The sequence below is a fragment of the Camelus ferus genome, chromosome 11 (genome assembly GCF_009834535.1).
Source record: "Camelus ferus isolate YT-003-E chromosome 11, BCGSAC_Cfer_1.0, whole genome shotgun sequence".
Lineage (NCBI taxonomy): Eukaryota > Metazoa > Chordata > Mammalia > Artiodactyla > Camelidae > Camelus > Camelus ferus.
The window spans coordinates 33,236,497-33,264,491 of NC_045706.1; the positions used below are offsets into that span (position 1 = coordinate 33,236,497).

General features: G+C 39.2%; 1 long non-coding RNA gene across 1 annotated transcript in view; it reads right to left on the reverse strand.

Annotated features, from left to right (window-relative positions):
* The window catches only part of LOC106729448, a 150,123-nt gene extending 123,284 nt beyond the window's left edge, over positions 1-26,839 (reverse strand). The window contains exon 1 of the long non-coding RNA XR_004323894.1: positions 26,055-26,839. This is a non-coding gene — a long non-coding RNA (uncharacterized LOC106729448). The remainder of the gene's footprint in view (positions 1-26,054) is intronic.
* Between the last annotated feature and the right edge of the window lie 1,156 nt (positions 26,840-27,995).

A 27,995-nucleotide genomic window follows, 5' to 3' on the forward strand; every position in this document is an offset into this window, starting at 1 on the left:
ACTTCTGGCCCTTACCATGCTGTTCACTCTACCTAAAGTACCCAGTGCCCCTGGATCAACTCCATCTGCAAGCTTTTTTTGTTAATCTTTCAAATTAGTTTCATTTTAAATGACGTGTCCTCTGATAGGCTGTACCTGATGCATCAAAACCAAGAAAGTCTATTATATGTCTCCATGGTACTTTGTTTCCCCTTTAATAACCATCTTGCATTAATTACTTGTTTAATGGCTAATTTCACTTCTCTATTTTAAATCTACTGAGGCTGACAATGTCTCTCAATCAGGTATGATCCACTACATGGAATAAGGAAATATTTGCTGACTTAATTTGAAAGACCATCTGTAGACATATGTGAAAGGAGATTATGATGCTGTTTATAATAGAAAACAATGAAAGCAATCAAAGCACCCCTCAACAGGGAAAGGATGAGTGAGTAAAAGCACACTCCTACTATGAAATATTTAAAATACATCTGTATAAGCTGACTTAGAAAGATGATGGCAATATACTGTCACATAACAGGTTTAAAACTCACTATGAAAAACAGTATTTAATTTTTATAAAAATTATACATGGATGTGTGTTTGTACATATATAGGAAAATATTCAGAAGACTATTCACCAGAATATGAACCAGTATTATTGAGGGGGTTATAGATAAACTATTTTGATTTTTGTAACAAACATATATTAACCTTACGATCAGGAAGAACATGCTATTTTTATAGTTGGAACTTTTTAATAAACAACTGTGGAGAGATATTTTGGCACCTCTCTTTTCCCTTCTGAAGGGGAGTTAGAAAGTGCTCTTACTGGTTAGAAAGATGTTTGAACACATAGGCATCGTTGCAAGAGGGTTCTCACCCCGAGTCAGGCAGGCAGATGGGTTGTCACTGTTGCTACAAGAGGCAGTATTGTCACATGACAGGAGTAGGGCCCTAGGCTCCGACCACCTGCCTTACCGACATGAAGACTTTTAGTTCCCCAAATTCAACCCACCTGGGAATACTTCCACTGCACCTTATCATTCGATAGAAAAATGTAGGCAGTCCTAGTTCCTTTGAAGCACGCTTTCTCATGTCAGGATTACACTCAAACACAAAACTCATAAACAAATGGGCCCAAAAAAAGTCTGTCCTTTTGACCTTAGAAAAGTATAAAACACGGATTCTCAAATAATTTGAGTGAGTCACGGGCTCGAAGAATAATTTATCCCTTAGCTACCTTAGCTAATGTAAGAGAGATCTTGTAACAAACTCTAACATTTCAGCCATTTCTTTTATTAACATCAAATAATGAAAAGACAATAAGCTTTTAGTTGCACAGAATTAGAGAATCCTGTGAAGTTTTCATAAGGAGAAAACCTGTCAAAAGCAGCATGTTAATGGGCTATTAAACTGGCATACTCTGAACTTCAATTATGTTTTTAAGAAAAATGTCGATTTTTTTCTATTCATTGACATTAATCATTAATACATAATTTTCAATAGTTAGTGTATAAATTAACACTTTCAAGTAAAGTCAAAATGCTCAATGTTTATTAGGCCTGTTAGAATTTGCTCATTAACACATGGTTGCTACCTTTGCAGGATACATACTGTTTCCTCTTACTTGTGAGTCTTAATTAAAACTGCAAGTGTCAGGACAGGATTTTTGTAAAATGCTACCAAATATTAAGTATTATTAGTAAACTATGAGCTCCTTAATTAAAGGGAACATTCCACATATACACTAGAAGTTTGAGTTTTGCAATCAGAAGAACTGAATTTGAATTTGAGCTTGGCTACTCACTTGCTCTGTGACTTTGAGCAGGTTATTTAACTTCGCTAAGCTTCAGGTATATCAGAAGGCTTCTGAGAAAATTAAAGGGACAATAGTGTAAAACTCTTAGCTCACTGCTTGGTACACTGAAGATGTTCAGTGTAACTATCAGTCCATGATCATTTTTAATTCAGTCACTTTTCTTGAGAAAGCCTTTATGTCAACATGCAAAAGGTGTCTCGCTGGCCTGAAGATGAAGTACTCATTCCACAAATATTCAAGTACCTACTACTATAGACCATATATTAGAGACTCAATTAATGGGGGCAATAGGGAATCTAATTCCAGCCCTTGTGGAGTTTCCTTTCCATACTGACAGTGGTAGGGTGAATAGAGGCTCCCCAAAGATAAACACATCCTCATCCCCAGAACCTGGGAATGTTACCTTAAACAGCAGTGAGGACTTTGCATATGTGATTAAACTAAGCATTTCAAAATTGAGAGATTATCATGGATTATCTGGGTGGGTCCGCTGCCATCACAAGGATACGTAAAAGGAAGGAGGGTCAGAGCAGTAGTAGGAGATGTGATGACACAGCAAGACATTGGTGTGACAAAGGGAGGGAACCAAAACCCAAGGAGTGCAGATGCCTCCAAAAGCTAGCAAAGGCAAGGAAAGAGATGATCCCCTAGAGTCTCCAAAAGGAACCAGCCCAGTCAACATCTGAACTTTAGCCCAGGGAAATGGATTTTGGACTTCTGGCCTTCAGAACTGTAAGAGAATAAATTTGTGCTATTCTCTGCTACCAAGTTTGTGGTGGTTGTTACAGCAATCATAGGAAATGAATCCACTGGGAAACATTAAACTCCGAATTATGCAATAATTTAATATAATTCTTATAAATGCTAAAAAGATTAAGAAAATGGAAATGAAAGTTTAGAAAAGAGGCAATCGGGAAGAAAGACCTCTCATTTGGGGAACTGGCTTCTGATCTTAGGTTTCCAAACTAAAAAGATATTTACTAGGCAAGGGGAGGGAAACAAAGAGAGAGGAATTCCAGGCGTAGGAAGAGCAAGTTCAAAGGTCCCAGGCAGGGAAGCACAGGCTCAGGGTGGCTGACGCGCAGCCAGCAAGGCAGAAGGTGGAAGAGGAAGGGACGCAAAGTCAGGAAGGGAGGCTTGGGCAACCACTAAGGCAAGACTTTATATGGAAATGTAAGACTAGCCTGTTTCAGATCAACCCTCCCACTGAGAACAATTTAAAAAGTTGACGAAATTTTTTTTTTTTTTTAACTACTAAAAGCATCTGAGAGCTACCAAGGTCACGAGGGCTTGGAGAATTAAGATTTCAGACAGAAGGAAGTTCAGGTTGGTGGGCCTGACATCTGGCAACACTTGTTCTACCCAGGCGTTTATTAATGCAAAATGAACAGCTAAGAGCCTACACAACCGAGCACAGAGTGGCAGCTTGAGCAACTGAGAAATGGAGCAGGCCTTGGAAATCTCATAGGTTGTGGTTGGAGGGTCCATTGGGAGGTGGAGCCCTATTAAACATACTACACTTTCATATGGAACCCCCAAAAGGCTACACACTGGGAGTAAGGGAGAAAAAGTAATAATCCTCCAAAAGTCTAAAGCCCAGCTTCAAATAGCTCAATCTGTAACTGAATTAAGGTGATCTTCCCTGTCCCAACTACCTGCCAGGAACAAAATTAAATCCTCTCTGCAGGGAGATATAATTTTCCAAGAACCTCAGACTATCTCTACGAATGTTATACACATTGTGTACAGCAAGAATATTTTAAGGCATAAAAATAAAATACTTGAATAAAAACCAACAAAAAGTAATTAACCCACAAGGCATCCAGATTATCTATCATGGAATTTTAAGTTATTATGCATAACATGTACAAGGGGAAAAAAAGATAGAGGAAAAGAAGAAACTATAAAAATTCTTTTTCAAATGGAAATTTGTACAATAGGAAACATAATAATGGAAATTAAGTCAATAGATGGATTTAACAGAATATCAAATTCAGCAGCTAAAGATGAAAATTAGTGAACTAAATAATCAGAAGAAAATATTCAGACCAAAAAAAAGTGAGACAAAAGAATAAAAAGTTCCCAAAAGTAGACTGGAGGCAGACAAAACATAGTGAAAAGTTCTCATCTGTGTATAATTAGAGCTCCAGAGAAGGAATGAAAGAATGAATTGGAAGTAACAGATGGAAAGATGATGACTAAATTTTTTTTTCCCAATCTGCTTATACACATCAGGTCAGATTCAGGAACCATTATGAACTCAAGCAGGGTAATAACAAAGAAAATCAACCTTGCAAACATTACTGTAAAACTGGTGAAAAGCAAGACAAAAATAAAAAAAATCTTCAAAGCAGCAAAAGAAAGATTCTTTATCTCAAAAAATTACAGCTAATGTTGCATTAAAAAGAGTGCAAGGGAGAAGACTGTGGAATTATGCATTCAATGCTTTATATGTTCTATGGAAAAAAAATTGACCAAATGAAAATTGACCCAAAACAATGTCACCAATGGACCCGTAAGTAGTAGTAAAGGATGTTCTTAAGGTAGAAGGAAAATGGTAACAGAAGAAAGCAAAGAAATACAGGAAGAAATGAAGGATATTGGAAAGAGAAAGCATATGAATAAACACAAGTATTTATTGAGTGTTTATCTCATAATGAGATAAAACTTTAAAAAAACAAAAATTATAAAACATGAGAAAATTCTTTGCATTGTCTGGAAAATGGTAAAAAAATACTAATATATATTATACATCAATATGTCAAAATACAAAATTGTTAAGAGTAAATCCTGAGTTCACACCACATGGAGAATTTTTTTTCCTTTCTTCTTTTCTTCTCGATAGATATTAGCAGAACCTATTATGGTAATTTTTTCACAACATATGTAAATCAAACCATCATACTGTATGCCTTAAATTTATATAGTGACCTATGTCAGTTATTTCTCAATAAAACTAGAAAAAAATGTCAAAGTACAGGTTCTAATCTCTGGGATAATCACTAAAATAGTAAAGTAAAGCATAGTAAACAAGCTAATAGGAAGACGGAATTTTATTTTTTTAACAAGTTAATGCAAAAGAAAACAAAATGAATATACACTAGATGGGAGAAATAGAAAGCAAATAATAATATGTATTTAAATCCAAATTCATCAGTAATTATATTACATTTAAGGGGACTAAATACTTCAATTTAAAGACAAAGACTATCAGACTGGATAAAAGTAACCAAACCTAAGGATATATTCTGCTTACAGGAAAACACTTTAATTATATAGAAATGTTGAAAGTAAAAAAAAAAAAATGAAAAAATACCATGCAAACCAAAATAAAGCTGGTATAATTATTAACACTGTGGAAACTGTTCTTTAAGGCAGGAAACATTACATGAGATAAAGAGAGATACTGAGTGCTGATAAATTGTTAGATCTTGTTTGACCCCTTTAAGTTTGTATGCACTTGATACAGGAGTCTGAAAATATAGAGTAATATTGTCAGAATCGAAAGAATAAATAGAAAAATCTACAGTCATAGTGGGATTATATTAACATTCCTCTCAGTAATTGATAGGAAAGCAGACAAAAGAGAAATAATTGCAAAAGAGCTTTAAAAATTATAAATATCATACATACAACATACTTGTGATTTACATCTATTATATGTATAATTTATATGTACACACACAATTCTATACCCCAAAACATTGTTTTCAACTGCATATGGACACTTACTTAAAATTAATCATGTGCTTATCCATAAAACAACTTAACAAATTCCACAGTATTGAAATTATACAGATATCTTCCAGTGACAGTAATTATTAAGCAGAAAATCAACAAAAATGTAACTATGAAATTCTCAAATATTTGGAAATTAAGTAAATGATTTTCTAAATGACCTATCCAGTTTCAAAAATCATAACGTAAATCTGTAAAAATGTCTATAACCAAATAATGAAAATATGGTATATGAAAACTTGAAGCACTGAAAGTTACTCTGAGGAAAATTTATAATGTTACTTGCATATATTAGAAAAGAACTGCTTAAAATCATTATCTAGGTGTCCATTACAAGAGGTTAGAAAAGAATAGAAAATTAAACCCCAAAAGAACCATGAGAAAGAAACAAAGACAATAGAAGAAAGTAATTAAATAGATAGGTTAGAGTGAATAAACAAAGACAACTGTTGTTTTGATAAGACAAAGGATATCAACGAGCCACAGGTGAGACAGGCCAAAAAAATAAAAAGATAAAACCCCCACCACTAATGAAAAGAGAGATGTCTCAAAATCCTACATTCACATAAAAAAATACTTAAGACAATCAAAATAATCTGACACAATTTACCAAAATTGCCTCAAAAGAAATGGAAAATCTGAAAAATCTTTTAGCTGTAAATTAATTCTATTGTTTAAAACTTTCCTAAAGAAAAATTGTCTAACATGCCCTGATTTCAAACTATATTATAAAGCTACAGTAATCAAACAGTATGCATTAGCATATGAACAGACATATAGATCAATGGAATAGAGTCTAGAAATAGACCCACACATATGTTGTCAATTAATTTATGACAAATGGGCTAACAATATGCAATGGTGAAAAAAAAATATTGAAAAGACTAAATGGTGTTGGGAAAACTGGACAGTCACGTGCAAAAGAATGAAACTAGACTTCTATCTTATACCATACACAAAAATAAACTCAAAATGGATTCAAGACTTAAATGTGAGATCTGAAACCATAAAACTTCTAGAAGAAAACATAGGCAGTAAGCCCCTTGACATCAGTCTTGGTGATATTTTATTACTTTTTTTTTTGTATTTGACACCAGAGCAAAGGCAACAAAAGCAAAATAAACAAAGTGGGACTACATCAAACTAAAAAGCATCTGCACAGCAAAGGAAACTATCAAAAAAATAAAGGCTACCTACAAAATGGAAGGAAACATTTGCAAATCTTTTATCTGATGAGGGGTTAAAATCTAAAATACACAAAGAACACATACAATGTGTTCAATAGCAAGAGTTCAATTAAAAAATGGGCAGAGTATCTGAATAGACATTTGTCCATAGACAACAGCTGGCTAATAGGCACATGAAAAATGCTCAATATCAAGTCATCAGGGAAACGCAACTCAAAACGACAATGAGATGGTATCACCTTACCCCTGTTGGAACGGCTATCAACAAGACAACAAGAAATAATAAGTTTTGCCAAGGATGTGGAGAAAAGGAAACTCTTGTTGGGAATGATGCAGGCACCATGGAAAAGCAGTATGGAGGTTCCTCAAAAAATTAGAAAAGAAACTAACATATGATCCAGCAATTCCACTTCTGAGTTCCTGAGGAAAACAAAAACACTAATTCAAAAAGACATATGCACACCAATGTTTACTACACTACTGTTTACTATAGTCAAGATATGGAAGCAACCTAAGTGTCCCTCAAGAGATGAATGGATAAAGAAGATGTGGTATATATACACACTGGAATATTATTCAGCCATAGAAAAGAATGAAATCTTGCCATTTGTGACAATATGGATGGGTCTTCAGAGCATTAAGTGAAGTGAAATAAGACAGAGAAAGACAAATGCCGTATGAGCTTACCTTTACGTGAAAACTAAAATACAAACACAAACAACCCAAGCTCACAGATACCGAGAACAGACTGGTAGTTGCCAGACGTGGGGGTAGAGGGTGGGCAAAATGGGTGAAGAGGGTCAAAAGAGGCAAACTCTCAGCTATAAGGTAAATAAGTCATGGGGATATAATGTATAGCACGGTGACTATAGATAATAATACTACACTGCATATTTGACAGTTGCTAAGAGTAAATCTTAGAAGTCCTCAATACAAGAAAAAAAAATTTATAACAATATATAGTGACAGACATTAACTAGACTTATTGTGGTGAGGCTTTCTCAATGTATGAATCATTATGCTGTACAGCTGAAACTAAAATTGTTGTATGTCAATTATACTTCATTAAAAAATTTTTTTTTAAATCCAGCAAATTATGTTGTAGAAACTGATAAAGTGATTCTAAAATATACATGGAAATGCAAATAACCAAGAAGACTAAAAATCTTGAAAAGAAGAGGTTTTGTAGAATGCTGGTAATGTTCTGTTCTTGGTCTGGGTGCTGCTTACACATATGTGGTCATTTTATGAACATTCAATGATGTGTACATTTTTTGTATGTATTTTATACTTCAATAGTTACATTTTTAAAATGACCTATGAAAGCCACTTTTATGCAAAGCTACAGTTCTCTTTAGATCCGCATTATAAAATCTTCAAATACAATAATCCCCTTTAGCTGTATGGGATACATGCCAAGATCCCCAGTAGATGTCTAAAACTGTAGATAATACCAAATCCTACATATACCACGTTTTTTCCCCTACATATACACACCTATAATAAAATTTAACTTATAAATTAGGCACAGTAAGAGAATAGCAATAATGATAAAAATAGAACAATTACAATAATATACCGTAATAAGTTAGGTGAAATTTGGAATTTGAGATTTGCAGATACTAACTACAATACATAAAACAGATAAACAAGTTTATACTGTATAGCACAGGGAACTATATTCAATAACTTGTAGTAACCTATAATGAAAAAGAATATGAAAACAAAAAAATGTATTTAAAAAAAGAATAGGAAGACAAAAAAAAAAGCTAGGTGAATGTAGTCTCTTTCTCTCTCTCAAAATACCTCATTGTACAAACTGAAAGCCTTCTCCATCTTAACTAAGCTTTTATCACTCACTGGGGCCATAACTTTTGCAGTTTGAGGGGCAACAGCAAAGCTAGCATGAGTTCTTTTTTCCTTCTTCACAATTTCACCAATAGATTTGTTCTTACCTTGATCTTAGTAACCTGAGCAGATTTTTTTTTTCTTTTCCTATTAAGTCAAGAGCTTTCACTTTCTCACTTAAAAGGAAGCACTTTACAGCTTCTCCTTGGTATATCTGAATTGCCAGCATCACCACTTTTATGCTTTGGGGCCAGTATTAAGTAAAATAAGGGTTACCTGAATACAAGCACTGTGATACCAAGACAGTCAATTGATAAACAAGATGGCTACTGACTTGATTAATGGGCAGGTAAGCTGCACAAAAGGACGATTCACATCCCAAGCAGGACAGAGCAAGATGGCATGAGATCGCACCATGCTACTCCAAACAGCAGGGAATTTAAAACTTATGAATTATTTACTTCTGAAATATTCCATTTAATATTTTTGGACTGCAGTTGACTGTGGGTAATTGAAACACTGGAAAGCAAAACCTCAAATAAGGGGGAACTACTTAGCATCCTGGACATGACCTTATCTCCTTGGCCTGAGTTGTCCAATATGGTAGCCACTAGCCACGAGGCTACTGAGCACTTCAAATGTGGCTATTAAGCACTTCAAATATTATGACTAGTGCAACTGAGAAAATGTATTTATATTTATTTAATTTTAATTTTAAAACTGATACTTGACACTATTGAGGGAAAAAAGTTAAGTGTATTTGGAACAACTTGGGAATGTGAATTTACTTCTCAACTGTAAATTTTTAAAATCCAAACATAAAGCAACTATTTCTGATAAAAAATTTAGCACCTGCATAGAGGTACTATAACTTTAAGTATGTAAGAGTTTGAAGAATTCAGTATGGAATAAGAAATGTAAAAATCTCATTAATAATTTTTATAATGATTACATGTTGAAATAATATTTTAGATATAATGGGTTCAATAATACATTATTAAACTTAATTGTACCTATTTCTTTAAGTTTTTCAACATGGCTACTAGAAAAATTTTAATTATACAATGGCTTACACTGTCTTCATGTGAGACAGAACTGACTTAGATGAAACAGACATGGGACAAAGATGAGAAGGACCTCTGGCTAGTCTTTGCTCATAAAATGCATCAGCCTAATCATGGATGGACCTAGAGATTATCATAGTAAGTAAAATAAGACAGAGAAAGACAAGTATCATATTACTTATATATGGAATCTTAAATAAATTAAAAATTCAGCCTAATTAAAGATTAAAAGTCAGTTTAAAAAAGAGTCAGTAAATATTTCTCAATTTGTATTTAATACAGAGGTCAAATTTTTCTCAGCCACTGCTAAAATTTTTAAATGTGAAAAAAGTTTTACACATTTTCCAACCTGCCGATGCAGTGTTTACTTTCATTTCAAACCTATCAATGTCTCCCTAGCTAGACAGCAAGCTTCTTGAGACTTGAGACCATGTGTTTTATCTCTATGCATGCTTAATGCTGCTTATCTGAGCAACTATTAGGTACTCACTAAGTCCTTGCTGGTCAATTTCCAGAAGCCCACTGTGCAAAAACTGAAGAGTAGCCATTCAGTGAAAAGTGTTTTATTTGAGAACCTGGGCTACTAAACTGACTGGAAGTGGAAATATCAGTATTTTCTGTTCTTATCTAGAAATTTACCCATTGCTGCTTTGGAGCCTAGTGAACTACAAAGCCTGTATTGAAATCAAAGCCAAGGTGTAAAAGTAGATAACTGGAAATAAAGGAGACCAAGGACATTTTTGTTTCATGAACAGTTTTCTCTGGGCTGACTTCAAAGATTTTTCAATATGCTCATGCATGTTGAAAAAGAAGCAGAATTCTATTACGGTCAAGAAGGTTAAATGTGGTCTATCGATTTCAGCTCAAGATAAAAAGAAAAACAAAATATTTTTAACAACACATGCTGTCCTACAAGTGACAGGCTTCCTTGAGAGATGGTAAGAGTACTGATAAGAGTATTCATATAGACACTGAGTGGTTCACGCTGAACTTAATTGCCCAGTGGGACTTTCTAAGGACACATCTTCTATGTCCCAAGGTGTTACACAGTGACATGTAGCATCCTTGAATAGATATCCTAAGAATAAGTACCTGAATCAGTTAGAAGTAGGAGGAGGAAAGGTTTTAACAGAGCAGCCAGACTCACCCACATCACACTTGAAACTACTCATCGTGCTGGAGGGAGCACTGGTCCCTGAAACTGTGATCCATGCCCAGCACATGGTAGGCATTTAACAAATACTAAGCACCTTCCAAGTGGGCATGGTGCTGACATGCATCCTTTCTCTTTGGATTCAGAGGGTATTTCCTTTTTATCTCCCAGACCTTCTATTGGAAAATAGAGCTCCGTTGGCAGGAGGGAAGATATAGCTCAGTGGCAGAGTATGTACTTAGCATGTGTGAAGTCCTGGGTTCAATCCCTAATACCTCCATTAAAAAAATAAACCTAATTACTCACCCCCCAAAATAAGTAAGTAAAGCTCTGTTCACCTTTCTAACAACTGTAAGAAAGGAGGTCACTGTTACTATGCCTTTATGATGACCTTTTCTCTGATTTTTTCTTAGGTTGGCGTTATCTTTCTCCTCATCTATATTGTAAATTCTGTTCTAGATTGGAAATTCCTTAGAGTAAGAAAGTGTCTTTTTCACTTCTGTATTCCTCACATCATTTTTAATACTGCAATTCACCCCAGGAAGATGCCATAAATGTTCATTGAAGTTAATGTCAACACTTACATCCTATGTCATCCTTTTTACTCTGACAGCCAAAATTATGTGCACTCTTATTAGAAACTTAGGCAGTGTTTTTGAGTTAATGTAGTATTGGATTATGATTATGACTGCCTAGAATTGAATAACTACAGTAACTCATAAAAGCATCTCAACTTCCCAAAGGCATCACTGCAGATTGAGCTTGTATTTTTCTCCCACTTTAATAAAAAAAAAAAAGTATAGTTGTCTAACAGCAGATAGTATTTTTCACATGGAGTTGCTTTTTGGTAACAAATCAGTATCTGATCTCAGAAGTTTCTGCAAGCGGTCATGGCAAGACAGTAAGGCAGTCGGTGAAGTCTGACTACAAGCCAAGAGCACATGTCCAGGTGTCCAAGTGCACACACTATCTGCATACCCTGAAAGGAGCAGGGACAGACTCCAGAAGGTTGAAATTATGATAGCTAGACAACTCGAAGCAGACAGCTGGAGTCAGCTCAGCCCGCAATGTTACTAACCATCCAATTGCTAATGGACAGTCTCCACTAGATCGATCCAGGTTATCAACAGATCTCTGAAAAGCAGTGGTTCTCAACCTTCATGACACATTAGTATCACCAGAAATACTTTTATAAATCCCAGTGTTCAAAGATGGAAGAAGCGCGGTCTGATGGCAGTGCAGGGAGACAGTGAAAGAATGGTGTGTGCTGCTGGGAAACGAGAGAACTGAGCAGCTGCTCTGTACAGGAAATTGTGGGCCGATGGAGCGGTGCTCGCAGTCTTTTGAAGAAACTTTACTATGAGATGGGCTATGGATACACTAGCAAAGCTCTACACTTTGGACTTCCTGTTTAAAATGTTTACATGTTAATCACTGATATTTACCTCTCCTTTTCCCTAAACCACCACTTTGTTCCAGAAACAAGATAAAGGCAGACACCCATGAGGACAGAGAGAACAGTAAACAGCAAAGACAGCAGTTTCAAAACCTGGAAACACGTGGAGATGAGGCCACTGCCTCAGCGAATGGTAGAGCAGAAAGCTAACTGCGTGTGGGAAGCCAAGCCAAGAAGCAAGAAGCTCTTATGATACAGAGCACCAAAAGTGTCTGAAGCTAGACGTTCTGGAAACCTCTGAAGGCCGGCAGGTACAGGGAAGAAGAGATGCACTGAACGTCGGCCTGGGTTTCTTTGCCTATCTCCTTTTCAGAGGAGAATGGGTTCAGCTCCAGCCTTCACTGAGGGCAGAGCCTTCTGGGAGTTCTAACTGTACACAAGGGTCTCTGCCCTGAACTACCCTGCTGCCAGGGTCAGCCGACCCTGAGCGGCCATTACATCAAAGGCCTAAACCATCAGGGGCGAGCAACTGCTCCTGCACTTGCTTTGCTCTCTAGATTCACAGTGTTGCTTCAGTTTGGCCTCTGACTGTTTTCTTTATGTTCCTGTCAGCTCAGCCATCCCTTCTTTAAAAAAATGTGGGGGGGGGGGGGGAGAGTGTGTGTGTGTATTCCAAACTTTTTTTTTAATGGAGGTGATGGGCATTGAACGCAGGACTTCGTGCATGCTAAGAATGTGCTCTACCACTGAGCTTAACCATCCCCCTGAACTTTTTGTTTTGGTGTATTTAATGGGATTTTTTTTCTAGATAAATATCTGGAAATAGGGTCATTAGTTAACTATTATTCTTTATACCTTTTCAATGTCCTAACTATTTCATAATAATTCTTTAAGGCAGACTTCTTAATCACCTATCCCAGGCTGTCAGCCAACCAACCATCCCTCCTTCACCTGACAGAAGACTAGGAATTCCCTCTCCTGGAGAGGCTGAAACACAAGGGACAGGTAAGGAAAAGGATGATCTTCCAAAAAGGTAGCAGGGATTAGGTGACTGCAAGGTGAAACCCAAAGTGTCTTTTGCCACACATGCTTATAGAATACTGGCAGCCGTCCAGTTTCCAAGCCTGCATGGGAGGAACTCTCTGTAAAGTGACCATCCCAAAAGACAAGACCAAAGATGGTGATATTTGAGGATCCCCAACAAAATAGCAGGTCTTTGTTCCATAAGCCCAGCCTTTCAAACAACCCCATCTGGTACCCTTGCACACTGCTTCTAGATCAGAACTTCACTTTCAAATGTGAAACAGCAGCTGAGAATCAGAAGATGTTTAAGAAAATCCTCCACTTGAAAGACAGATATTAAAATAAACAGAAGTCTGAGAAAGAGACAAAGCATGGACAAGAAAACTTACCCCAACACACTCACAAGAAATATGCAAAAGAGAGGATTTTGTCTCCATAAAGCACGAAGAGAAGGCTATATAAAGAGGAATATCAGATCAAAAGAGTTCATAACCTTTGGGGTGAAGCGCAGATTCCTCCCAAGACCTTTCAGAGGGAAGAATAGTCCATACAAGGATCAGTACCAGATTTGTCAGATTTCCCAGTCGCAGTGTAACAAGCTAGAATGTATACTGACAATGGGGAAGACAACAGAGCAATGGTTTCAGGGTCTTTGGGAGCAAGATACACCCTAGATTTCTACACGCAGCTAAACTATTCATTGAGGGTGGTGGTAGGACAAGAGACATTTTCAGATATGCTAGAGCTCAAATAGTCTACCTCCCAAGAACTCATTCTCCAGAAATTAGTGCAAGGAATGACACCAAGATGAAGGCACAATCAAGAAGGAGAATGACAGAGGACCCAGAAGATGGACATTCTACCCAGCAGAGCAGTGAACAGAATCCCCCGGCCAGTGGAGAAGAAAAAATTCCCAGGATGAATACTATGCAGCAGCCTATATTTAACTAAGGCAACAGAGAGCACCAGGGGAAAAAGATGACACTGGGTGTGTTTTAACATATGGAGATGAGGTTTATACATCTAGTGCAGAGACTGGCACAAATTATTGATGGGTACATTAAAAACTCAGCAAAAAATTTTAAAATGAAAGTTACTAACTTCACGCAAGACAAAATTTAATCATTGCAGGAACTATATGGCTCAGCTCTGAATAGTAAAACACTAAATACTGATCTAACCAAAATGATGATACAACCATACAAGGGGTGGTGAAGCGTGTGCATGTGTGTGTGTGTGGTGGGGGTAGAGTCTCACACAGCAAATTCTCACTTTTCACAGTAGTTTTTCAATGGACACTAGGGTGGAACTATCAGTAGGTCCAAGTGGGTATCTGGTACAGATATCAATAGAAATATGCTATTTAGAAATTGAGAGAAATTCCAGAAGATATACTCCCCCTAAAATTTCACAGTGATTGCTTCTGAGGAGTCACATCCTGGAAATTGAGGAAAGTATGGAGGATAAAGGGCTATTTGTCTCTCAACTATGTACATTTTGCATTTTTTAAACCTAAAATTTAAGTGAAAAACATATACACTCAACATTTTTGAAATCGCACATGTATCTCACTTGAATGCAACTCCATTCTTGGGCTCCTTGGGGTCCCAGCTCCACTGAGTTTATTCTGAGCATACCTTACTTCTGGTGCTGGATGGGATTTTTTCCTGACTCACTTTTTGGACCCTCACAACAACCATATGAGAAAGGCCACTGAATTTCCCTTTTAAGGTAAGGAAAGAGAGAGTCTGAAACCGAGAACAAAAATCTCCCAGCGTTCCTGGGAGCTAAGGATGATCTGGTGACAGTTCTGGCCAAGGAGATGTAAGCAGAAGTCTTATAGGTGCTTCATCTTCCTTCTACCAGGACTGTGGGTTTACTATAGCCGCCTGGGGGCAAGGAGCCACACACAGAGAACAAAGGCTAGAAGCAGCCCAGATCACACATCTTGGTAAGCCACCAAGCCACCCAGGACTGTCTACCTCCAGACTTCTTAAGTGAGGAAAACAGAAGTGTTTTTAAAATATTTAGGCCACTCTAGTAAGATGTATTCATGCACATACCTGAACACCACCAGCTGATACAGGCTGCAAAGCCCAGATCCTGTTGCCTCTCAGACTTCCAGTTGAAGCTGCCAAACAGAGAAGTAGAGCATAGCTCCAACTACAGACTTCCCCATCTTTGATGTTCTCTCTCACGTCTCTCTGAAGATGCAAGAAGGTGGAAGCCTCCAGAGAGTGTTGATGGACTGCAACGTCACAGAAGCAGCCAGCTTCCCAAGACATGAGTCATAATTCTCTGGCTTGGTGGGCTAATCAACAGAACTTCTCTTCTGAAGCCTGTTGATGGAATCACCTAATGAAATCACCTATGGAAATTCACTTTGGCTTTTACTTAACATTATCACAAACCATAAAAGTTCTTCCATGCACAGTCTCTCTAATTTTCATTTTAATTTCTTTTAACAAACACCTACTATATGATAGGCACTAATGTGAAAGCTACAGACTGAATAATATTCCATCAATGTATCATGGTTTACTTGACTATCCCACTAAGGATGGGCATTTAGTTCAGTTCCATTTTTTCCTTTTATATATAAAAGATGCAGCAGTGATCATCTTCATAAGTATAGCTTTTGGCTTCTGGTACTTATTTCCAATTTTGCATGGTGAGATTATTGGATCAAAGGGTATGGATATCTTCAGGCTCTCGAGATACAGTACCGATAAGTGTTTTCAACGTGGACCTTTACCAGAGTTGCACTATGCTTCCTTCTTCGGGTCAGTGTCTTCCGGATCAAAATCTCAAATGGGTGCCTTTGGTTATGAGAGCCCAAGTTACATGTCTTTGCTCTAGTAGCAAGGAAGGCTGGGGAAGAAGAAAATGTCAAGTTTCCACCTTGGAACACTGAGATATACAGGGGGAAACTTCCCAAAAGAGTAACGTGTTGAAGTGTACTAGGTGGCCAAAACTCAGATGCTATCTTTTTGTACGAGTGAGTTGACTGGGCCCGTTCTCCCAGGTGACCCTACAATATGGCTTCACCTTTTACCACTCAACTGAAACTATTCTTGCTAAGGTCCTGCTTGACCTTTAGCCACCAAATCTGTTTGCTCTTTTGCTCTTTCTTGCCAAGTCCTGTTACTTTGGTAATTCCTTCTCCTCCTTGAAACTTAATGCTTTGGTTTTCATGCTATTCTAGTCTAGTGGTTCTCTTCCTTTGCACCAGACAGTTCCCTTTTGCTCTTCTTTCTAATCTTCCTCTACTGATCCCCAAATAATGGTATTCCTCGAGGTTTCACATGCAACCACATCTCCTCCCAACTGGAGACAATTTTCTCAGTCAATCTCCCTTATGGATTTAACTACCACTTTGTATCAGCCAAGTTTTGTATAAGAAAAAAGAAACCTCTCATACATGTCAAAATATAAAGGGCTTACATACAGAGAACAACAAACCCTGACTAAGGGTGAAGGTCAGAGAAGCCACCACAGATGTCCTCAGTGGTCATTTTGACTCTCTTGACCTAAGTGGGTAGTTCTCAAGAGCTCTCCTGGAGGCTACTTTGAGTCTTACATCTGTCCCTGCATCTGCTTGCAATTGGCTATGGAAAATAATGTGATTTTCAGTGAGTCCATCTCATATATATATACATTACACTTTCCAGAGCAAGAAAGAGTATCTGGTCACAGAACCCCCAGAGAAGTTGAGACTCACTGTGATTGGACTCTGCTAGGTAAAATGCTCACCTCTAAACTAATGCCCAGTTCTCTAGGTGATGCAGGTGCCTTAGTCTGTGCTCATCAGTACACTCCATTCTCCTAAACCCAATGTGATTAGCTTAGCCCAAATCGCAAGCTCTACCCATCCCCATAGAGCCACAGGTGGAATCAGCTTCTTCAGAACCACATAGATCCCCACTGAAATCAAAGTCTCTTGGAAAGTAGGAAAAAGGAAAGTAGAAATCCTCATGTGTCCACTGTCTACCCCTGCTTTCACTGCCTTCATTTTCTCTTGCAAAACCATAGAGGTCTCATCATAACCAGTAACTCTCTCTAATCCATCTTCCTCATTACAGCTAACGTCACATACATAAAGCATGTAATTCTGACCACATGACTCCTTGTTGAAAATCTTTAATGGCACCCCTTCACCTAATTCTATATAAAGTCTCGGTGATCTGGTTCCATTTCCTGCAAGTACATCTCTCTCTAGTCCTGGCCTTATATATGTCCCAGTAGCATCCAATCACAGCATACCTGGCACAGCGCCCAACATGCAGTACGTGTGCCAGCATGGTTGTTAAGTAAATGAATGAATAAAGGAGATGATTTATTTACATTCTGAAGTAAAACTAAAGCTAAGGTAGACTTCTGGTTCTTTTGTATTTCACTTCCCCTCACATTCTGTGCGGGGCTCAATGCACAGTGGGTATTCAAAGATGCTTGTTTGCTAACGAAATTAGCACATTCATTTTAATACCCAGGAAAGAACACGACTGAATTTGGATTCCTGGCAATTTTCAAAGATTATCTGGGTGTTATAATTATTGGCCCATTGTAGGATTTAAAAAATGGATGAAAGAATTCATTAGCTCATTAAAATACAATGAAAGGAACATAATTAAAACAGTTAGGCAATTTCTGAATCACAAAAAATGAATAATCAGAGGTGCAAAACAAACCCTCAGCCAGTTAGTTGGCTACAGCAGGCCCACACTTTCTGCTTTCTCATAACACTGTCAACTGGCTAGTTCAAAACCCTCTCCTCTACCCTCTCAAGAGAGAATTTGCTTTAACGAGTTTCATTCTTAGCCCAGAGACTGCAAGTAGGGGCAGCTTAAACACTGGCAGGGAGGCCCTCTGAAAACCTCCTCAGGGAAGCTGGCATTTCCCAGTCCTGTCCCTGCTTTTAGTATTTGGTTTTGGCCCAACTGTACCTACCACTGTGCTCAGTGTTTATACACATCCCATTTAACGCCAACAAATGAGGTATACGTAATTATCCTTCTTTTGTCAACGACACTAAGGTGGAATAATACACACTAAGTCACACAGCCGGCTGCTGGAGTCAGAATGCAAATAGATGGTTCTAACCAGACTCCTAAAAGTCCCCGCTTTTAACTGCTGTGCAAACCTGGAGTGGTCAGAGGATTCTTGCCAGGACTTAGCCTTCTCCTCCCACCTCCGTGCCATGAGACAGGGCAGAAAGCTCTCTGCATGTTCGGTGGGTGGCTGCTGTCTATTCCTGTCATCTCCTGCTCCCTGCTCCTAAACATTTTTTCCTAAAATCCCCCCTCTTGCTGTTCCGTCATTTCTTTACTCCCTCGCGTATCTCCCCACTGCCCACCAGTTTCAAACCATCCCCAGATGTCCTTGAGTTCCTCCCCGTAACATGTGTAATCCCTGGAGATCTGATGGCACAGAAGGAATAGCAATTTCTCATCTGAAGATGCTAAGAACACAGGATTGCAAGCCTCTGGCAGAAATACTTGTGGGGATAAAATGCCATCGGGCACTCTGTCTGGGACCAGGAAATGGGAACAAGTCCAATTTTCACTTTCAACAACATTTTTTGAGGATATCTCATATAAGACACTTTGCCAGATGCTTTCATATTCACTATGTTCTATCACCCCACTAGGCAGGCACATATCTTATCCGGCTTATTTACTATCAAACCCTCTATAGAGCCATAAACTGCAATGTTGACACCCAGGACAAATGTCACAAGATAGCCAATCAAATCAATTTCATAAATAAGGCCTGGTTCACAAATGAATGTTAATAAACTGCTTTAGCTTATCATTTAGGTTAATTACTTTTGCTTAGGAGAAACCAAGTTCTTGTTCATGGCAGTTATCTAACAACATTTTTAAGTGCAAAATCATTTTGAAAATATTATGTAAAAATTATATGCCTTCTGCTATCGATACCCACATACAGTTCTGAATCTCACAGTCCCTGACAGGTAACAAAGATGAACTTAATCTCCTCGTCTTGACAAAGCTTTGGGATTTTTCCTGAGTATAGGCCCTTGACCTCCCTTTCCTTAGAGCATTTATTTCAGAAAACTTGCAATTATAAATTATTTTTCTACCTCGTTGAGATGTAAATCGTCTCCCAGCCTTTTGCCAGTTTTGCAACTCAGGGATGTCTTTCTCAAGAACCTGGGAGCCATCCCTTTAAAACATAATCATCGAAGGAGATAGCATCCCTGTGTCCCAGTCTCTATATTAGTTTGGGTTTTCCAAAGAAACAGAAGGCCCAGTTCCATCCATAGAGTATGGAGACACACCTTTCACACTCCTCTCTTTGACACAGTCCCAAAAACTTCAACACTGAAAAGAATAGGTAGAAACTGAGAGTGGAATCTGAAGGCAAGTTCAATCAATCATCAAAAAGGCCCAAAACAGAATTTCAGCTTTCTGAATATCTGCCTGGAAAAAAAAGTGTCTGAGAGAAATAACAGCGTTAACATCACAGATGTTCAGTGAAGACAGATCTGCAAAGATGGCAAAAAGAGAAATCTATCAAGGTGAAAAATGACCAAGACACTATTCTTTCAGAAGAATCGAATAAATGCAGACTGGCCCAAGAGAACTGCCCATCCAGGGAGGGGTCACTGGGCACCATCAGCTCCAGGAACCCCTGTGCCTCTTAGTTCTCTACTTTGTGCCCCCTCCCACACCACATAACATCCATTGTACTGCTAACTCCTCCATCTCACAAAGGGAAAGGAAAGAAGAGATGAAAGATGAGAAAATTCAAGCCCATCATGACAGTTCTGGGCATGGACCTAAATTTGCAGGTCATTACTTTCTGTTATCAGGACAAAGATAAAAGCTAGGAGAAAGGGGTTTTCTTCCTGGTACCCCTCAGATCTTCTGCTTGGTGGAGTCCAGGAATGGACCCACATTACCTATTGCTAATAGGCTTCTTGGCAACACATGCCCCTGGCCCAGGAAGTCTTCTTGGGGCTCCAACAGCCACAGTGGGATGTGTCAGTTTCTCTAGGAATCATCTGACTGTTTGGCATCCCAGCTCCTGGGCCTTCCCCTCCCTATTCTGGTGGCTGAGCACCATTGAAAGGTTGGTTCCACCCGTAGTTTTGTTGTGTTTTTTAACCAGGGGTACATGCATGTAATAGAAAAAAATCCAAACATCCCCCCCTCAATCCTCCTAAATCTCCTCCCCAGAAATAACCACTGTTCTTTGTGCATCTCTGCAAAGAAACTTCATACTTTAAAGCACTCAATCAATACAAATGACTGCCTATTGCATACTATAAAAATTAATAAAGACCTCAATTAAAATAGTCGAGAGGCCAAAAAGGAAGCTCTCATGCCAGATGATGATAGCAGAGCCCAATAGGAAGACAAACCTCCTCTTCTTGCCCAGCAAGAGCTCAGCCAATAAGAGGCTGTCACAAGTCAGCCAATGAAAAGCCACTACGCTTTGAACTCTCAATTCCTCCAATGGACTGTTACTACAGCCTTCCTAGCTCCTTTACCCCTCTATAAAAGAGCTCTCCCCTTGCTGTCTGAGGGACTGACACATGATTCCCCATGGTTGCAGACTCTGAATTGCAGTTCTTTGCTGGTCTTGAATAAACCCCTTTTCCCTTGAGAAATAACTGGCCATCTATTTGTTATAGATCAACAATACAATGACACAAGCATCTGTGCCCATGGCCAGTAGATGTATGTAGACACACACAACCATTTATTTTGGAGTCACTGCAATCTGTTTTACTGTTATAAGTAGTTCCCACCAGAGTGAATTACAGTAACGTTACAACTGTGAATCAACCTGACATTTTCAAAGTGCTAGACAAATATGTTATCGTTGGTTGTTTGTTTTTATTAATAGGATTAAATTTTTATTTCGGTTTCTATAGAGTTCTACACAAAAATGAATGGGCTTACACTGCCAGTTCTTGTATAATCGTACTTAAGTTAGCTGGAAGAGTTGTGATGGTGCAAACTGTTTACCACAGTCCTCCCAATCCAAGCCATGTACCTGAATCAAGCAGTTTATAAAAGATAAATTTTACTGTGCATAGTAAACAAAGGAGAAAGTGGTACCAATTTTCCATGTTCACCATAACCCCACGCCTGTCCCAGGAAAGGGTACCTGTACAGCCAGGTCGTTCTCTTCCTTAGAACATACATGGCTGGTGACAAATGCATCTCCCATGACCCTTCCTGAAACTTGACTCAGTTTCCCTCTCCCCCAACAAGGCTCCTGCTTGAGAAGCAGAATCAGAGAAACAGGATGAAGACTCACTTAGAGCAAGAGAGCAAGAATCTGAGTTCACCAGGGTCTTCTCTCCTATGGAGTTCACTCTAAAGTCTATGCACAGGGTAATAATTGCATACAGCCAAATTATCCTTGAAAATCCCTTGGAAAGGCACTACTTTGTTGATATATAATCTCTTAATAAATCCAAGAGAACAAATCCATATTCTTCAGCTGAGCTCCAGTTGAAGCAACCGGCTTGTGTTTGGAAGTCATCTTCATAAGGAATGCAGATCACTCACCATTAAAATCATCCCCAATGCAGTAGCACACTCATCCTTGAAGAGGCACTCAAGGAATGAGGGAAAAGCAGATTCACATCCTTCCCTGCGGGCTTACACTCACTCCCATTCATTCCTTCTCCCAGGCTTACATTCGCTGAGTGCAATGGGCCACAGAATCACCAGCACTATGAAATTATGTTTTTCCTGAGTTCCACTTCCACCCTCTTTCATATTGTTTTTGGAGTTTGAACACCTAAGGGTTACAAGCATAAAAGATGCAACTGCATTCCACAAAACCCAGCAGCCCCAGACTTGTGAATATGGCTCAGGAATTGTCTACATAATGCCCTGTCAGTACCTTGTATTATTGCCCATCTATAACTCAAGAATCCCCTTCCCCTGAGATTATAATAGAAAAGGGATTACTTTTCATTGGCTTTCAGTGTCCCACTAATAGAAGTGGAGGCCTAACGATTACTAGCTGAACAGCTATATCTTCCTTCATGAGAAATTCACGAATTTTAAGAACCAACATTTTTATGACCAGGGCATGTTAACCAGTACTAAGTTATTTCTACTGTATTGTGCATTTCTAATTAAAATAAGTTCAGTACACATTTTACTTCTTTCTCAAGACAAAAATCATCTTTGAATAATATTCTGAAGGGCGACTGTTTCCATTTGTTCTCCCCCTAATGTGAGGTAATCACAAATAGAACTTTCAGAAACCTCCATACAGGTGCAAAAGGGATTTGGTAGTCATGGGAATGCTGCATCAAGAGAAAATACTTGCAGAGGACATTCTGTTCTCTGCTAGAACTGATGACTATCAGTAGATCTCACTTAGCCTAACAATTTAAGCAGAAAACCCAGCACAAACTCTGCTCTGTGACAGCGTTTCCCCAAATCTGTTCTTTGGAAAACTGTGTCTGTGGAATTTTGTTTAGATATTAGAACAAGCAACTTTGGGAAACATTTTTGTCTTTGGAGAGTTTCATTTCCTGAAGGACTTCTCAGAGCCTTTAGTGTGCCCATATTACTGGTATGTCTTCCAGAGAAGGGTATTTGCTTCCCAAATATGTATGGTTACAGAATCCTTTTCACAGAAGAGCTCAGAGGACCAGCACGCTATGGAACATACTTGACGAAATACTGCTCTGTGAAATATTGCTCTATCAAGCGTACTGATGATAAGCCAGGAGAGGAATGGTCCAGAGACAATGGAATTGTTCAGCAGTATCAACAACTACTATCTTTCCCAAGTCCATTCACAGAATTGGGTCCTACCACTCGAGTCTGCATGACAAAGCAGTAAATGTTTGTGGGAGGTCTAGGTCCACATGAACTAGGGCTCATTAATGAAGAGGACTTGCCAGAGGAAAGATATCAGAAACCTAAGTTCAAAGGCCAAAAAAAGTTCTGGGAAAAGAAAGGCACAGAACCAAGAGTTGAGATAGAATGGAACTGAAAACAAGAAAATAGAAGACAAGATACAAATAGGAGAAGAGGAGCAGCTCTGAAAATAAACCCACATATTCTTTGAGCATCCACCAGGCACTCCCTACTGGGTAGACAGGCATATCTTGCTGGGATAGGACCCTGTATCTAGGCCTACGTTGCCCTTCATGGAGTCCAGACAAGCCTCCTCCCTATTTCTTTGTAGCCTTGACTGGCTGACCACAGCTTGGCCGATGATAGATCTTCCCAAAATCTTACCTTGTCCCAGTCACTGACTAATCCAATCACAAAGCTACCTGTATATGTACAGATTATAAATACATACACATCTGTACGTATATATATGCAGATCATATGAGTCACTCCAAAACTCAAGATGAGTACGCCAATGATAAGAAGTATGATTCTAGACTGCTCCCCAAGTCCCTTTTTACAGTTAGAACAAGGAATAGAGCCCCAAGCATGACTATCCCGCATCTGTGAGCCTCCCATGTTGCTGGACCTCAAACCATCCTCAATTCTCCAGCCTCTGCCTTTGGTTTAGTCAAGGCTTCTGTCTGATCCCTATACCCAAGTTCCAACTCACCCCCTCCCCCAAGTATCCCTAAATTTCCTTTGGGCCAGAGCCTTGACTTTGATCCCTCAACCTCTGCATAAGTACCACTTACCTGAAAAAGTTGAGATAATAGTCCATTGTGGATTCATTATTGCCACAGCCTTCTCACTGAGTAGAATTCGACTATTTCACCTTGGAGGGCAATTTCACTGCATCTCTGCCTCTCAGCAACACCAGCACCTTACCCCTGTGACCTGCTCACTTGAGTGAGACCCCCAGGGCCTAAGAGCTGTCTGCTTTCTTCTTTCTACTGTCTCCTTCTGCAATGTTGATTTCCAAGAGGAGTTGGCTAGCTTTCTGTATCTGTGCTAAGATGCTAGGGTGTTTCATTAGTCAAAGTTCACTGGCATCACTTTCATGTGGGGATTCTCAATCTTTATTCCAGAATAACTGTAGTATCACCATTCTCTGTTCAAGGTCCACACAGGGGTGCCATAACGTGCTTAACATATCTGGTATCTCCATGTCTGAGATCAAGGACTTCAGCTTAAGCATTTATAGTTAACTAGCAAGTCTTTTATGGAAGAATCAGAGGAATTGGCATCTCAGTGTTCCATTATTGTCTGGTCACCGCACCTAACTTACACTCAAAAGAGAGAGATCCACATGCTTTGGTCTCTTCTAGCTCGTTAATCCCACAGAAGAATACACAGAATCAATAATATTCCACAGCTCAGTACTAGCCTTTCATAATAGTAAAGAAATCTAATATCAAGATGTCACTGTTTTACTGTGGTATTGGCACAAAAACAGACATAGAAAGATCAATGGAATAGAATAGAGAGCCCAGAAATAAAACCACAAACCTACATTCAACCTATGACAAAGAAGGCAAGGACGTAACAATGAAGAAAAGACAGTCTCTTCAGCAAGTGGTGAAAAAGCTGGACAGCTACACGTACATCAGTGAAATATGAACACAACCTCACACCATACAGAAAATTAAACTCAAAGTGGTTTAAAGACCTAAATATAAGATATGACACCATAAAACTCCTAGGACAGAACACAGGTAAAACATTCTTGGACATAAATAATACCAATATTTTTTTAGTCCAATCTCCCAAGGCAAAAGAATTAAAAGCAAAAATAAATTAATGGGACCATATCATTCAAAAGCTTTTGCAGAGCAAATTAAAACATCAACAAAAGGCAACAAGGGATTAAAATCCAAAATATAAAAACAGCTCATACAACTCAATATCAAAAAAAAAAAAAAACTATCAAAAATTGGGCATGAGACCTAAATAGTCAGCTCTCCAAAGAAGACATACTGTTGGCCAACAGGTACATAAACAGATGCTCAACTTCCCTATTAGAGAAATTCAAATCATAAACAGGTATCATTTCACACCAGTTAGAAAGTCTACAAATAATAAATGCCGAGAGGCTGTAGAGAAAAAGGAGCCCTAAAAGGGAACTGACATCAGGCAGGCCAGCCAGCCATGGCAGCAATCCTCACTACCACTCCTTGGAGAGGAAAGCTACCATTTATAGAGGGATTGACATCAGACTGGCTCATCAGTTACCAGGGGAAACAGTGAGGGCAGGGCACAGGGAGCCAAGCAAGTAGGCAGCTACTGATTAAGCCCTATAATTAAGAAGATTGGATAGTCATGTGAGTGAAGCGGGGCCTGGTCGAGCAGAGGATATCCAGAGAGCCTGAGAACAGCCACCTTGAACGGCCTGACCGTCAACTATCTACCTTTTCTGAACCTGTTTCTCTTCCTACTAAATGGAGGTAACAGCTATCTCATTAAATTTTCAAAGCACGCGTGCACACACATACGCACACAGGACTACTACTTAGCCATAAAAATGAACAAAATATTGCCATTTGCAGCAACACAGATGGACCTAGAGATTATCATTCTAAATGAAGTCAGTCAGACAAAGGAAAACAAGTATTATATATCATTTATACGTCGAATTTAAAAGATAATATGCAAAACAGACTCACAGAAAACAAATTTACAAAGTTGCCAAAGGTGAAGGGAGGGATTAGAAGTATGGGATTAATAGATACAAACTACTATACATAAAACAGATAAGCAACAAGGATTTACTGCATAGCACAGAGAACTATATTCAATATCTCGTAATAACCTACAATGAAAATATGAAAGCATATAACCGAATCACTTTACTGTACACTTGAAATTAACACAATATTGTAAATCCACTACACTTCAATCTTTTAAAAAGGTACAAAAATAGATGTGACTGCTTTGCCACTTACCTTAGATAAAGTATCCATTGGGCTGCAAGTCTTGGAGTTGCCCAGCCAGGAGACGGAAGAAAGCCGGCAGAGACAGATACATCAACAGTTTACAGGACAGGGGATTTTACACGCCTAAAACACAGGTCCTGGAGCGACAACCCACTGTAGATGGACGGCAGGCCGGCAGGCAGGCAGGCCGGCAGGCAGGCAGGCCCGCCACAGCAGCAGTCCTTACTACTGCTCCGTTTACAGGGGGAATTGACATCAGGGAAATGTCATCAGTTACCAGGGAAACCAGTGGGGGTGGGGCGGGGGGAGCCAAGCAAGTAGGGAGTTACTGATTAAGCTCTCTATTAAGAAGATTGGATAGTCATGTGAGTGAAGCAAGGCCTGAGCTAGCGGAGGCTATCCAGAGAGCCCGAGAACAGCCACCTTGAACGGCCCGACCGTCAAGTAGCTACCTTTTCTGAGCCAGTTTCTCTTCCCACTAAAGGGGGATAACAGCTATCTCATTAAGTTTTTGAAGGGTTCAAACAGATAAGGTACGAGGTATCTGTCACTTTACCTTGCTGTATTGCCGGCGCTCGAGACGCCCGCGGGCTGGCAGGTTCACGGATTCGGGCTGACCAGAGAACACCGGTGGACCCGGAGGTATCTCTGACACGCCGTTACTGCGGAGCGGCCACACCGGACTGCAATGGCGGTGGACCGCGGCAGCCAAGTCCCGCCCGCCTTATACAGCAAGGCGAAAGCCGGCACCCAGCCAACTACGCGAATCACGTGGGCTAGCCATTGCGCTTGCGCAGCGCAAGTCAGCTTTACATACCAACACAAGGGTACTGCGCATGCGGGATAACACTGCTGAGCACTGCTAGGCACTGACATCTGCAGAGGGAGCCTGACACACTCCGTTTTCTCTACATTTGTTCATGACGAACATGTATTAAGGTGTACTGTTTTTTTTATTAATATGAAGAACACTAACTTTACATTTGCAGATTTGTAGATTTCAGAATTTGAAATAATCACTTACACTTCAAAGAAAATAAGAAAAACTCACAGTAATGGAATGCCCATGTGACTGCTCAACAAAGCCACGTTGAAAAGTGATTATCTACCTCACCTGACCCACTACTCCTCTACTCCAAAGATCTCCCTGAAAAACAATAATAGTAAAAGCAGAACCCAAGAAGCAAACCAGAAAATGAGACTGTTTAGCAATGTACTGTGAATTGAAAAGGAAGGAAGAAGGGATTAGGGTACAGGGAAAGCATTACACAGAGGTTTGCTATGAAGCAGTAACTAAGCTGGCTTGAAGAAGTCCCTGGCCAGATTAAAAGCAAATTCAGTTAAAAACTGGAAAATATGAGTCACAAATATAATGAAGCTCTAAACATCATGGCCATGATGGAACAAGAGAAATAGGGCATTTAAGAGAAATTACAAGGTTGCAATGCTGTGTTGGAGTAAAAAATCAGTACCAATGAAGTCTTGTTATTTTTTTCTAGTACAGCATGTTCCCAGAGGCAGTTAAAGGGCTGCTGTGGTGTGTAGCAATCAAAACTTAGTACCCATCTTCCTTTTCAAAAACCCATTTGTCCTCATGGATTTCCCCTCACGCCCTTTCTATACCACACCTAAGAAATCCCAGAAGCAAATAGGAGTTAACTAGGTACCCTGGCCTCACAGCTGCTCAGCTTTCCGCTTTCGGGGGTGGAGCCAGCGTCCACAGCAGAGAGAACAGACTGAAGGCGCGGGGTCATCAGCATCACTCACCCCACAGCTGGTACCAAGCAAGCTGGGGCAAAAGGCATATCCACAGGCTGGGCTCCCAATGGCATGTCAGAAGCCTTCTCCACTCTCTTCCCACTGTTTCAATTTATGTGTTGTGTTGGGCAAAAATTTTGAGACTGAAAACAGAGCCTGGGGGAAGAAGAACAAATCTAGTATTTTGCACCC